The sequence below is a fragment of the Furipterus horrens genome, unplaced genomic scaffold (genome assembly GCF_987537825.1).
Source record: "Furipterus horrens unplaced genomic scaffold, mFurHor1.1.pri manual_scaffold_10, whole genome shotgun sequence".
In the NCBI taxonomy this organism is placed as follows: Eukaryota; Metazoa; Chordata; class Mammalia; order Chiroptera; family Furipteridae; genus Furipterus; species Furipterus horrens.
Window position 1 is genome coordinate 38,894,273 of NW_028327180.1, and position 13,076 is coordinate 38,907,348.

Sequence of the window (13,076 nt, forward strand, 5' to 3'; positions counted from 1 at the left end):
TGCCTGTGTGCTTTCACCCCAGCTCCCAGTGTATGCGGGGGTGTGAGACTAAGTACACGCCATCTCATTTTCAAAGTAGGACTCATACACAACATTTTAAAGTATTTTTCTTTTTAGACAGCTCTTTGCAGAATGCTGTGGCAGGTGCGTGGTGTCACGTATGCACCGTGAAGCCATCACCACATTGAAGTGAATGTTTCCTTGGTCCCCTTTGCAACCTCTCCCTGTGCCCTCCCTGTCCCCAGGCAACCACTGGTCATGTCTCATTCAACTGTGAAGTCAACCAATATTTGCCCCTCTGCTGTATGTTGAGAACAAGAGACCCTGTCCCAGCTACCTTGAGGCCTGCAGTCCACTGAGGAAGACAGGTAACAAAAATAGTGGGGGGGCGGGGGGTGGACAGTGATGGCTCCCTGAGGAGGAGGCTTTTGAGTGAAGTCAAAATGACAAGAAGGATTACGCTGTGTGGAAATCCAGATCCATGGTCCAGGCAGAGGGTACAGGCTGTGCAAAGGCCTTGGGGCAGGATGGTGCCTGGTGTGTTGGAGGAACAGTGATGAGACCCATGTGGCTGGAGCAGAGAGGGAGGAGATGTCAGTCCACTCAGAAGGGTCTTGGTGAGGTGTTCGCATTTTACTCTCAGCGTGATGGGGAGCTGTGGGGAGGAGTGACCCAAGGAGAGGAGGATGGGGCCTGACTTGCACTGGGAAGGGTCACTTGCTCCCCAAGGATGATTATGAAAATGACATGAGATCAGGCTGCCCATGCCAGACACATGAGGGATTGTTCCCTGGGCTCCCTTGGTGCCCGTGAGCATGACTTTCATCCCCATCATTTCCTGGGTGGCAGCAAACAGTTTGGGCCCTAAGGTATCCTCCAAGGAGGGTACTGCATCCTCCACCAGGACTCCAACCAGTGACTTGGACCTCTTCCCTGGGGGTCTTTAAGGCAATAAAACACAAACTAATGTCCCTTGTGACCATTTCAGTCTCTCCCAAAGGCATAATCCACTGTCCACATCCTTTTCATTCTTTAAAACATTTTTGACTTACATATTTATGAATACACGAACAATAGTCAACGTTTTTTCTGTATGTCTTAAACATTTTATATAGATACCATACTGTCCTTATCTTGCATTGTCTTTTTTTTTTAACCTCTAAAACAGCTTTATTGATCTCTAATCAAATACAGTCAAAATGATGAACAGAGAGTCCTCACCCTTAAATTTTTCTTTTCTTTTTTCATAGTTTCTCCCTTTATCCCTTCCCAGGCAACCACTGATCTGTGGTCACTACACATTAGTTGGCATTTCTTAGATTTTTATACAAATGGAATCATGCCCTATGTGACCTTTTTTACCTGGCTTCTCTCACTCAGCATAATTATTTTGAGATTCATGTTGCAGCATGTATCAATAGTTCATTCCTTTTTATTCCAAGTAGTATTCCATTGCGTTGATAGATATACAGCAGGTACTTGAGTAATGTCATTTCATTGAATGTCAGTTCATTCAATGTCATTTCCTTATAATGTTGGGATGCAGCCTGTGGTAAACTGATTTTGTTATACGTTGTTTCGCTGAAAGTCACAGAATTATTGACGACATTAAGTGAAGACTTACTGTACCATAATTTGTGACCAATTCACCTGTTGAAAGTTAGTTAAGTGGTTTCCAAATTTTGGCTATTACCAGTCAGCCGCTGTAAATATTTGTATACATTTAAATGTATGGACACGTGCTTTCATTTCTCTTTGGTAAATACCTAGGAGTGGAATGGTTGGGTCACATCATAGGCATCTGACTTTATTTGAAGATGATTGTATCGTTTTATGTTCCTAACACCAGTTCCTCCACATCCTTGCCAATGCTCAGTATGATCAGCCTTGTGTGATATCTCATTGTAGTTTTAATTTATATCTTCCTATTGACTGTTCACATGTTTGTATTTGTCTTCCACCTCTTTGGTGTGTCTTTCTTTGGTGACATGTCTGTTGAAAGCTTTTGCCCATTTTTTATGGGTTTTCTTTTATTGAGTTTTGAGAATTTTTTATATATGCTTGATACAATCCCCTTTTCAGTTATATCTTTGTAAATGTTTTCTTCCAGTCTGTGGCTTGTCTTTTCAATTACTAAGGTATCTTTCAAAGAGCAAAAGTTCTTAATTTTTTAAAAATGTTTTATTGATTATGCTGTTACAGTTGTCCCAATTTCTTTTCCCTTTGTTCCCTTCCACCCAGTGACCTCCCTTCTTCCAGTTGTTCCTCCTTAGTCCATGCCCATTGGTTGTGCTTATGGTTCTTCTAAACATCTTCCTGTCTACTCCACTCCCTCCTACTATGCTTAATTCCTGCATCATCTCCCTCCCTTTCCTCACTTCCCCCCTCCCTGCTGACCTCCCCACTATATGTTCCCCATACCCATAATTCTTTTTCAAGTCTCGTTGCCTACTTAGTTTGCCTTTGTTTCAATTCCCTAGCTTCTGTTGTTGGTTGTTGTCATGCAGTTTTCATTTTAATGTTCATAGTTTTGATCCTCTTTCTCCTGAACAAATCCCTTTAACATCTCATATAACAGTGGTTTGGATCTAATGAACTCCTTCAGTTTTACTTTGTCCTGGAAGCACTTTCTCTGCCCTTGTATTCTGAATGACAGCTTCACTGGATAGAGTATTCGTGGCTGTAGGTTTTTGATTTTCATTACTTTGACTATTTCTTGCCAGTCCCTTCTTGCCTGCAAACTCTCCTTTGAGAAATCAGCTGATAGTCTAATTGGGACCCCTTTGTACATAATTCTCTTCTCTCTTGCTGCTTTTAAGATTCTCTCTTTATCCTTAATTTTTGACATTTTGGTTATAATGTGTCTTGGCGTGGTTCTCCCTGGGTCCAGTTGTTTTGGAACTTTGTGCTTCCTGGACCTGTAAGTCTATTTCCTTCCCCAAGTTAGCAAAGTTCTGCTTCATTATTTTTTCACATACTTTTTCCATTTCTAGTTCTTCTTCTTCACCTTCTGGCAACCCTATGATTTGGATGTTGGCCTGCGTATAGCTGTCCCATAGGTTTCTGAGCCTCTCCTCATTTTCCTCACTTCTCATTTCCTCTTTCTGCACTGGTTGACTGTTTGTTCCTTCCCTATGTTCCGATTTGTTGATTTGATCCCTGGTTTTCCTTCCCTAACCACTTGTTTTGTATGTGTTTTTGTTCATTTCAGCATCTTGATTAAGTCCCGCTATTATTTCTTTAAGCTGTCTTATAACTATAGCTCTGAACTGAGCCTCAGAAAGGTTATATATCTGTTCGTCCATTAATTCATGTATTTGCTTTCTGGTCAGCTGCGTGATTGGGATCTCTGTCATTATCCCTGCCATCCTGACCGTTTTGTGTTTACCTTTGCTTCCTGGGCGGGGCTGTCATACCTCCTATGCTATAAGGGGCGGAGCCCCATGCACTCGTCACAACTGGGGGACCCTTCTCACCATGCTGTGGTGCTTTGTGTGGGGGCAGGGGTCCAAGATGGATTCCTGCCGTTCACTCTCCACTGAGAGACCGGGAGCCTCCTCCTCTGTCCCCATGCCCTCTGGGCCTCAGTCCGAGGCAATGGGGATCTGCCTTCCCCGGCACTGGAATCGCGAGCTGACGGGTTTGGTCTGCAGCCAGGGGTGCTCCCCAGGCGCTTCTCGCCTCCCCTTAAATACAGGTGTCTGTGCTTACCGCACTCCTGCCGCCGTCACTGCAGCTGCCACCACCAGCACAGCTTGACCTCTCTGCCCCGGCTTCACCCCTCCTACTTGTCCGGACGAGCACCACTTGTTTATAACTTCATACGTTGGACTTCCATGTAGCTTTATTTTCTGGAACTTCTGTTTATATCTGGTTTTGCGGTAGTTGTAGTCCTTAGTTGTGGCAGGAGATGGAGCGTGTCAGTCTAGGCCTCCATCTTGGTCAGAAGTAAAAGTTCTTAATTTTTATCAAGTCCAATGTATCATAATTCTTTTATGAATTATGCTTCTGGTGTAATACCTAAGAACTTTTTTCCTAACTCAAGGTCACAAAGATTTCTTTCTGTTTTCTTCTAAAAGTGTTATAGCTTTAGGTTTTATGTTTAGATGTATGATCTATTCTGTGCTTTTTTTTTTTAGACATTGCTTTGATGTATTTACTAATGTTTAAAAATTTAAGCCCTTAAATTCATACTTATTTTTACTTGGCACGTTTGTTATTTAGCTACAAAAATGTCTATTTTCTTTGCTAACAATGATAATAACATGAAAATTAAAAGAAAAAATGAAACTGATGCAATGAAAAAAAACAAGGGACAGAAGAGACCAACCCCTACCATTTAAAAAATATGTTGCAAAATATGGGACAAGTTTAGATTTTTACATATGGATATCCAGTTGTCCCAGCACCATTTGTTAAAAAGACCATCTTTTCTCCACTGAATTGCCTTTGCACCTGTTTTTTTTTTTTTTTTTAATCGATGAATGCATGTGAATTAATTTCTGGACTAGATACTGTTCCATTGATCTCTGTTTATTCTTTCACTAATACCACGCTGTTTTAATTACCTTGGCTTCCTAGTAAGTCTTGAAATTAGGTAGTGTGAATCCTTTTGATCTTCTTTTTCAAAGTTGTTTTGACTTTCTCAGTCTCTTTGCACTTCCATATGAATTTTGGAATTGCCCTGTCAATTGTTTTTCTTTTTTTAAGCCTTGGATTTTAATTGGGATTACAATGAATCTATAGATCAGTTTGAAAAGAACTGTAAACTGACAAGTTACCAATTGTGATGGTTAATTTTCTATGTTAACTTGACTAGGCTATGGTATCTAGCTGTTTGGCCAAGCATCAATCTAGATGTTGCTGTGAAAGTATTTTTGGGTGTGATTAATATTTAAAACAGTTGACTGAGTAAACATCACCGTCTATAACATGGGTGGGCCCCATCCAATCAGTTGAAGAGAAAAGACTGTTCCATGAGAAGGAAGGAATTGTCCCTCAGATTGCCTCTGTCTACAACATTGACTTTTACTGGAATTTCTAGACTGTGGGCTTCCCCTGTGGATTTCAGACTTCCCAGTCCCCACAACCTCTCTCTGTAAACACACATCCTATTGGTTCTCTTTCCCAGGAGATTCCAGACTAACACAACAATATTGAGTTTTCTAATACATGTTCATGGCTGGGGAAAGAGGCCAACCTAGGGGAGGAGACAGCACCTTATATACCCAGGCCTCTAGACCATCATAAGTCATGTGTGCAGTGTGCCAAACTTCTGCCTGGCAGTGTGGGCTCCCCCACCCGGGGCCACACAGTGTGTCCTCCAGGTGGGCCCAACTCTTGCTTTTTATATGTTTCACTTACACATACACACTCCTTTTCATTGCTATGCAGTATTCCATGCTCAGTACCTTGAGCTGTCCACCCAATCTCATGCTAATGGACATGCTGTTTATGCCCAACTTTCCTCCACCATAAATATTTAGAGGTGCTTCTTGGCACACCAGGAGGGAGTGTGCTTAACCAGAAATCAGCAAACTGCACCCGTGGCCTACTCGGCACTCTTCCTATAGTAAATGAAGTTTTATTAGCACACGGCCAAGCCCACTTGCATCCTTTCTGGAGCTGCTTTCATATGCAAGGGCAGAACTGAACAGTTGCAGCAGAGACCTTAGGGCCCACCAAACCCAAAATGCTTATGACCCAGCTCTTTACAGGAAAATTCTAGACTCTTGTTTTTCTTCTATTTCATAGTGGCTAAGCTTTGGCAACTGGATCCATTTTGCAATGGACACACATTTTTAGCTTCTTTTGACATTTCAGTCTCAGTTCTGAGGGTTACTAATGATTTTAATCACCCTTTTGACATACAGAAAGGTCCAGAGCAAATTGAACAGGGGTGCCAGGTGGGGCATAAAAGAAATTCCAAAGGTCTGCACAAGCTTCTCCACCATTGGCCCAAATTGCAAGGGCATCCTTAATCCATGCCTGGCACCTTCCCAGGGACCAGAGATGTCAGGACCCAGGGGAGAGGAAAGCAATAGTGATACTTGCAGCTGGGGTTCAGGACAGATGCCAGCCCATAGCCAGGCAGCAGGGCAGCTGGGCCACAGGCCAACTTACCTGATGGCTTTAAAGGAAGAAATTGGGTATGTTGCCCAGCATTCCACAAGATTTATTTTCTTACTTTTTATTTTGACATAACTTCAGATTTACAGAAATCATGCAAAGAACTTTCTAAATCCTTTATACATCCTGCAAATGTTAACATTTTACCACCTTTGTTTTGTTCTTTTCTCTGTCCTTCTCTGTCTCCTTTCCCTCTGTCTCTCTCTCCACCCCTTCACTCCTAAATATGCCAAGGTGTATTTCCTAAACTCTGAGGCATTCTCCTCCCTCCTCACAGAACAATCACCCAGATCAGAACATTGACACCAACACAACAGTGTTAACAAATTACAGACTTAACTGACATGTTGACCCTTGTCCCCAACAGCGTCCTTCACAGTAAAGAACATTCCAGATCACTCACTGCATCCCGGAGTCCTGTCTTTCTAGCCATCTTTACCCTGGAATGGTTCCCCATTTTTGTGTCTCACGACATTGACATTTTTTATGAGTCCTGGCCAGGCTGTTGTAGTATGCCCTTCACTTTGGGTTTCCCGATGTTTCCATATGATTGGGTTCAGCTTACGCATTTTACAGAGGAGAAGGTGGGCCTATCACAGAATGAAGAAAAGTTGGGGATAGTGTGTCTTCGCTAGAGCATTTCTGGGGTGTGAGCCCTAGTTGCGTGGATAATGGGGTGTCTGCTGGCTCTCTCCCCTGGAGTCACTATCTTCCCCCAATAAGCAAGTTGTGGGGAGATACTTTCAGGTGCTGCAAATAACCTGTCACTCTTCAAATGTCACCCTCTAGTTTTCAAAGTCACTGGTGATTCCTGTGAAATCGTGATCATGCTGGTGGTTGCCATGTGGGGATTTTTCTCATTGTATCCCTTATTGGAATTATCTAATATATATCTGCTTTTATTTCCAACTTACAGAGAATGAAAGGGACATTCAGACAGGTGAACTATCTTGCCTTAAAGTCTTAGGGCAGAAAGGATGCAGAGTCTGCATTCAAACACTTTTTTTTAGAACAGCTTTATTGGGATATATTCACTTACCATAAAATTAACCACTCAGTGGTTTTTATACATTCATAGAGTTCTGAAACCGTCATCTCTATCTAGTTCCAGAACATTCCATTACTTCCAAAAGAAGCTCCATCACCCTCGGCAGTCATCCCCCAGCCCCTCCCAGCCCCTCAACAACCACTGATCCACACTTTTCTGTCTCTGGATTTGCCTGTTCTGGACATTTTACATAAATGGAATCCTACAATATATGGACCCATGAAGTTTTGATAGCAAGTTATAGGAACACACTGGGGCTGGCTTATTCAGAAATAATGTGTTTTTCTCCATCTGAACATTGGGAAAAAAATCCAAGTTCAATGTGGTACACCCTCAGCTCCAAGGATGGGGAGGCATCCACTCTTCTTGTTCCCAGGGAAACAATTCATCGGCCTTGCAGGGCAGGTGTCCCCTCCTGGTCCCATGGGCTATGGCCAGAGGGGTGGAATCACATAGAAGGAGGGATGGGGGAGAAGGGGCCACAACCCCTGAGTGTGGGGCATGGCCAGATCTTGACCCCTGTATTCCCTTCCTGTCCTTCCCCCTATCCCCAGACTGGCTTAGGGGTGGCCAAGCTGTGCCTTAGACTTCATACAACCCCAACCCATCCAGGGATTGGAGTTTGTTTAGAGGGAGCAATAAGGGATTGTCTCAATGAGGAAGTCTTTCCCATCCCTGAAACCATATGGTGGGGCATGGACCTGGGAGAACCCAGGCAAAAATTGGGGTTCCTGCAAGGGGATAAATGGAGGGGAGGTGGTGGAGTTGGGGATATGGCAACCAGAGATCTCTTGTCTGCTTTGTGTCTGTAGATGTGCGGAGGCGGGAAGCATCTGGAGCAGGTGGGGACTGTGGGGCAGTGTTCCCAGGGGACGCGTCTTGAGTCCCTAGGCCTTGGTAGCATGGGGGTGCTTCAGCTCCTGAGGATGTGCTAGAAGAGCTGTAGGCAGCAAGGAGGGACTTGGGGGCACAGGGGGGCAAGGCCAAAGGGCATCACTGCTGAGGAGTCAGGGCAAGGCTGCCCATTACTCAGGAAGACACTCAGTTGGCTGTGCAGAGACCACCAAAGAACAGAGGCCCTCACCCACTGACCCTGCCCCAGCGATGACACTGACCCCACTGTTGACCTTTCCACCTCCACCTCCACCCCCGCAAGCAAGAAAGCTAAGATGTTGGCAGAGGGAGAAAGGGCTGGGGGGACCCAGAAAGGACCAGAAGCCAGTTCTCGCTCCTCCCTGTGGGGCTCAGCCCTTTTCACACCCACGGCCTATGAAAGAAGCATCTTGCTTTGAGAAGCCAGAATGTGGAACATGCCAGACACCTCCCCAGACCTTTACTGCTTGCCTCCTGAAGGCTTGCTAGAAAATGCAGTCCCAGGCCCCACCTCAGACCTGCCAGATCAGATTCTGCACTCTTAACAGGATGCCCAGGAGGACACATGCACATATGCAGTGTGGACCCTGCCGCTGACCCCACCCCACTCCCGACCCCACCCCACCCCCTGCCAGGTAAGCACCTTACCTGTCTATGTCAGCAGTTCATACCCAGGGAGTTTTTGCCCCACAAAGGGCATCTGTGCTTTTCACAGCTGGGGCTGTTCCTGGCATTAAGTGGATGGAGACAGGGATGCTGTTTAATCACCTCCAGGTGGGCCCCCCATAGAGAACACCCAGATGTCCACAGTTTTCCTTTAAGATAAATGTATTCAAGTTTGTGCAAGTATTTTGAGAAGCCCTATTCTGGGAGATGAACATGGAGCAAGTGCAAAGGTTCTGGGGCAGGATAATGAGGAAACATGTGCAGAAGCCAAGTGACTTTCCGGAAGTTTCCCAGCCCCTGGCTTTCACCACAGGCTCTGCTCCCACCCTCGGTGCTTCTTCAATAGCAGCAGCCCAAACCATGGGCCTCCTGCAATGGTGCCCACGTGGCCAGGCTTCCTCTGGCTAATACTATGTCAGAAAAGTGGCCTCCTAGGCTCCAAATGCTTTCAGGCGCACAGCCATGAAAGTTTTCTTTGCCTTGACCTTGAGTTGCGTCAGCTGGGTCAGGGAATAAATTCCAGAGACAAGTATCATTCAGGAGGCGGAATGCTTAATTTACATTACTGAAGGTCACACTCAAGCTGGACTGAGATCCTCCTCACTCATTCCCCCCAGTTTATTTTGGGTGTTAAGTAAGAATCTGAGAAAATACATCTTTGGCTCAGAGGAGGGCTGGTGCATTTTCATTTTTATTATTTTTCACAACTCTCCAGCCCATCAGGCCCACAGAGCTTCGAGCATCCTGATGGAGACAGAGTGGATGGCCTCCTACAGAGCCCCACCATCCCAGCCTGGGGCTGCAAGCTGAGAACCAGAGACCAGGGGTGGCTCTGCTCCTCACCTAACCCTGACACCCTGCTCCTGTCTGGGGCTGGGCAGGGGGCTGCCTGTAACAGTCATGACAATAGCCATTTATTGAGCACTAAGGACATCCCAGGTGCTATGCTAAGCCTCCCCTATCAGTTCACCAAATCCACACTAAGGGCTTCATACTATTCACTCTTTAGTCTCACTTGGCAAATAAGAAAACCAAGGCTTGGCTGCCTGAAATGTGGGAAAGAGGGTGTGAGATGGTGGGAAGTGTGTGGGCTCCAGTGTGAGTCTGGGTTAAAATCCTAGCACTCTCACTCTGTAACCTTGCAAAAGTGACTCAGGTCTCTGTTTGCCTCTCTGTAATAAGGATATAAGAACAGTACTAACCTCTTCATGGTTGCTATGAAGAATGGGTAGGAACCAGGGTGAGCTCACCCAGGGAGCAAAGTTTACAGCGATGCCAAAAAAACTTCATAATCAAGATAAAGAATATTTTAATGCAATATTTAAAAAAAATAAAATTAAATATCCCCCAAATTCATGATAAATAAAAGGTCAACATTTTAAATAGAATCAGTATTACTGAGTTTTCCTGTGGCTCAGCATGGCATTGTCACTGATCCTGTCTTTGTTTTAAAATAAAGAAAATAAATTTAAAATTTAATTCAGAATTGATAGACTGTGTCCCAGTCACTCAGTGTGGCACTCTCCCTGCTACAGTTTCCTCTCTGTTTCTCCAGTCTGTCAGGACACTACTTGCCTCAGGGCCTTTGCACTTGCTACCCTAGCCTTTTTTTTTTTAAGTATATTTTATTGATTATGTTGTTACAGTAGTCCCAACTTTTTGCCCTTTGCTCCCATCTGCCTAGTACTCCCCTTCCCTCCAGCAATCCCAACCCCGCTACCAGTCTTGTCTCAACTCAAAGTCACTGTGTTACCAGCCTTCCCTGAATTGCCTGCTAAAGCCTCCTCCCCACTCATCTGTGTTTCCTTCATTGTATTTATCATAGTCTAAAAGTATCTTGTTTATTTATTTATAACCACCCAGGGGTTTGTTGTGTGGATTGAATGAGTTTGTACATGTCAAGAATTTAGCACAGCATATCAGAATTAAATTACATTAAAATAGGTATAAATATTATGGAAGAAAAAGGAAGCCTGAGAAAGGAGCTAATGGTGGCTGTATGATTTTAGATAGGATGGATAGAGAAAGTGTTGGGGATTGAAGGAGTAAGCCATGCACCGTTTTGGGGAAGGGTAATCCAGGCAGTGCCTGGTATATTGGAAAAAAGTCCAGGAGGCCTGTGTGGCTGGAGCAGAGTGAGCGAGGGGGAGAGAGGGAGGAGGTGAGCGCAGGGAGGGGACAGGGGCAGGTCATGTAGGGCATTGGGGGCTGCACAAAGGACTCAACTTTAATTTTAGGAAAATTTTGGAGCGTTTAAGCAAGGGCGACATAATGTCCATAGAATTCTTGGCCCAGATGCATCAATATCCTTGGAAGTATTTTGCACACTGTGTGCACATAGCAAGTATGACAAAAATATGTTCCTCTCATTGCTGTTGATGTAACACGATTGCTATTTCTAAGATATAAACCTTAAAGTGCTGAGCACAATGCCGAGCACATAGTATTATCAAAAGTGTTCTTTCTTATTGCTATTATTATTATCATTACTATTTTGTTAATGCTACTTTAGTCAACCTCCCTTATTTTACAGCTGCTATGAAATACTATATCAATGGCTATGTCATTTGTAGACAACTAACAAATGTCTCTCATTGACCCAGATAGTTAACCTGTGAATTTCCTCCCCTTGTGTGTATTGGAAACTATCAATGGAAGATATATGATAGGCTTTAGATCTTTATTTAAAACTCTTGGTTTATTTACTATTTTTGGGGGTGGGGTGGATGAGAATAATTTTAATTTCAATAAAACAAATAAATGACCAATTTTAGTATTCTTCTGTTAGAGGATATATTTATAGTGGTTGAGAAATGATTGAGTTAATCATTTCTCTCAAATATATCACAAGGGATCACTCTAGGCCATGCCTTCAAGGCTAGTTTATATGCTATAATGTCTTTTTTGATTAAACTTGTTGGGGTGACATTGGTTCATATGGTCATATAGGTTTCAGGTATACATTTCTATGATACATGATCTGTATATTGCATTGTGTGCCCACAACCCAAAGTCAAATCATCTTCCATCACCATACATTTGGCCCCTTTTACTGTTTACTACCCCCACCCCCTTCTCTCTGGTAACCACCATGCTGTTCTCTGTCTGTGTCTATGAGTTTCAGTTTTATATCCCACATATGAGTGAAATAATGTGGTTCTTAGCTTTTTCCCACCTAACATCCATTCATGTTGTCATATATAGCAGTATTTCATCTTACAGCTGAGTAGTATTCCATTGTATATATGTACCATATCTTTTTTTTTTTTTAATCTGTCTCTGTAGAGACTATCAAAAATTGCCAATGCTGACTATATTTGAAGTCGTCATGGCAGGGTATTGGGAAAAGTTTTCAATTAACAATAATCACAGCTCGGATAAACCTCATTGGCTTCAATACTGCCACTGCTCAAAGCTGTACCACATCTTCTTTACCCAGTTCTCTACTCAAGAACACTTTAGTTGTCTCCATGTCTTGACCACCATGAGTAATGCTGCAGTGGACATAGGAGTGCATATGTCTTTGAGAATAAATGTTTTCAAGTTTTTTGAGTAGATACCCAGAAGAGGGATTGCTGGGTCACATGGTAACTCTATTCTTAATTTTTTTAGGCAATGCCATACTGTTTTCCACAGTGGCTGTACCAGTTTATATTCCCACCAGCAGTAAGTGAGGATTCCTTTTTTCTTTGCAACCTTTCCAACACTTTTTTACATGTTTGGTTGATAATAGCCATTCTAAGAGGTGTGAGGTGGTATCCTATTGTAGTTTTGATTTGCATTTCTCTAATAGCTAGTGAAGTTGAACATCTTTTCATATATCTGTTGGCCATCTGTATGTCTTCTTGGGAGAGGTATCTGTTCAGGTCCTCTGCCCATTTTTTAATTGGATTGTTTGTTTGGTGTTGAGCTGTGTGAGTTCTTTATATATTTTGTATGTTAACCCCTTGTTGTAACTGTTGTTTGCAAATATCATCTCCCTTTTTTTTTCTTTCCAGCGCACACTTTGTGGTGTGGCCGCTGCATCTGAGACCCTGTGTTAGGGCTGCAGAAGGAAACCAGTGTGGTCCCCATCACTGCCTAGTCACATCGCCTAAGCCCGTTTTCTTCATGGCTCTCAGTATCCCTCGAAACACAACGGTGTTCTAGTTGGCCTGTCTCCCAGCCCTCTCAGCACCTGAAAGGTGGGCTGTGCAGATCCCGCCCCCGAGACACAGGCACACCCAGGGCCACAGAGGACCACATGGCACACACTTCTGATATCGTGACATTTCATCCCCGTGTTCAAACCAATTCATCAACATAGGCTTCCTCACACCTCTCTACAACATCTCCAATAAATAAATGCCCCGATGAAAGC

At 43.7% G+C, this 13,076-nt stretch overlaps 1 non-coding gene across 1 annotated transcript; it reads right to left on the minus strand.

Annotated features, from left to right (window-relative positions):
- Nucleotides 1-11,992: 11,992 nt before the first annotated feature.
- On the minus strand, nucleotides 11,993-12,133 carry LOC149999653 (U4 spliceosomal RNA). The gene has a single exon (XR_016513797.1). It is a non-coding gene; the product is annotated as a U4 spliceosomal RNA (small nuclear RNA).
- Between the last annotated feature and the right edge of the window lie 943 nt (nucleotides 12,134-13,076).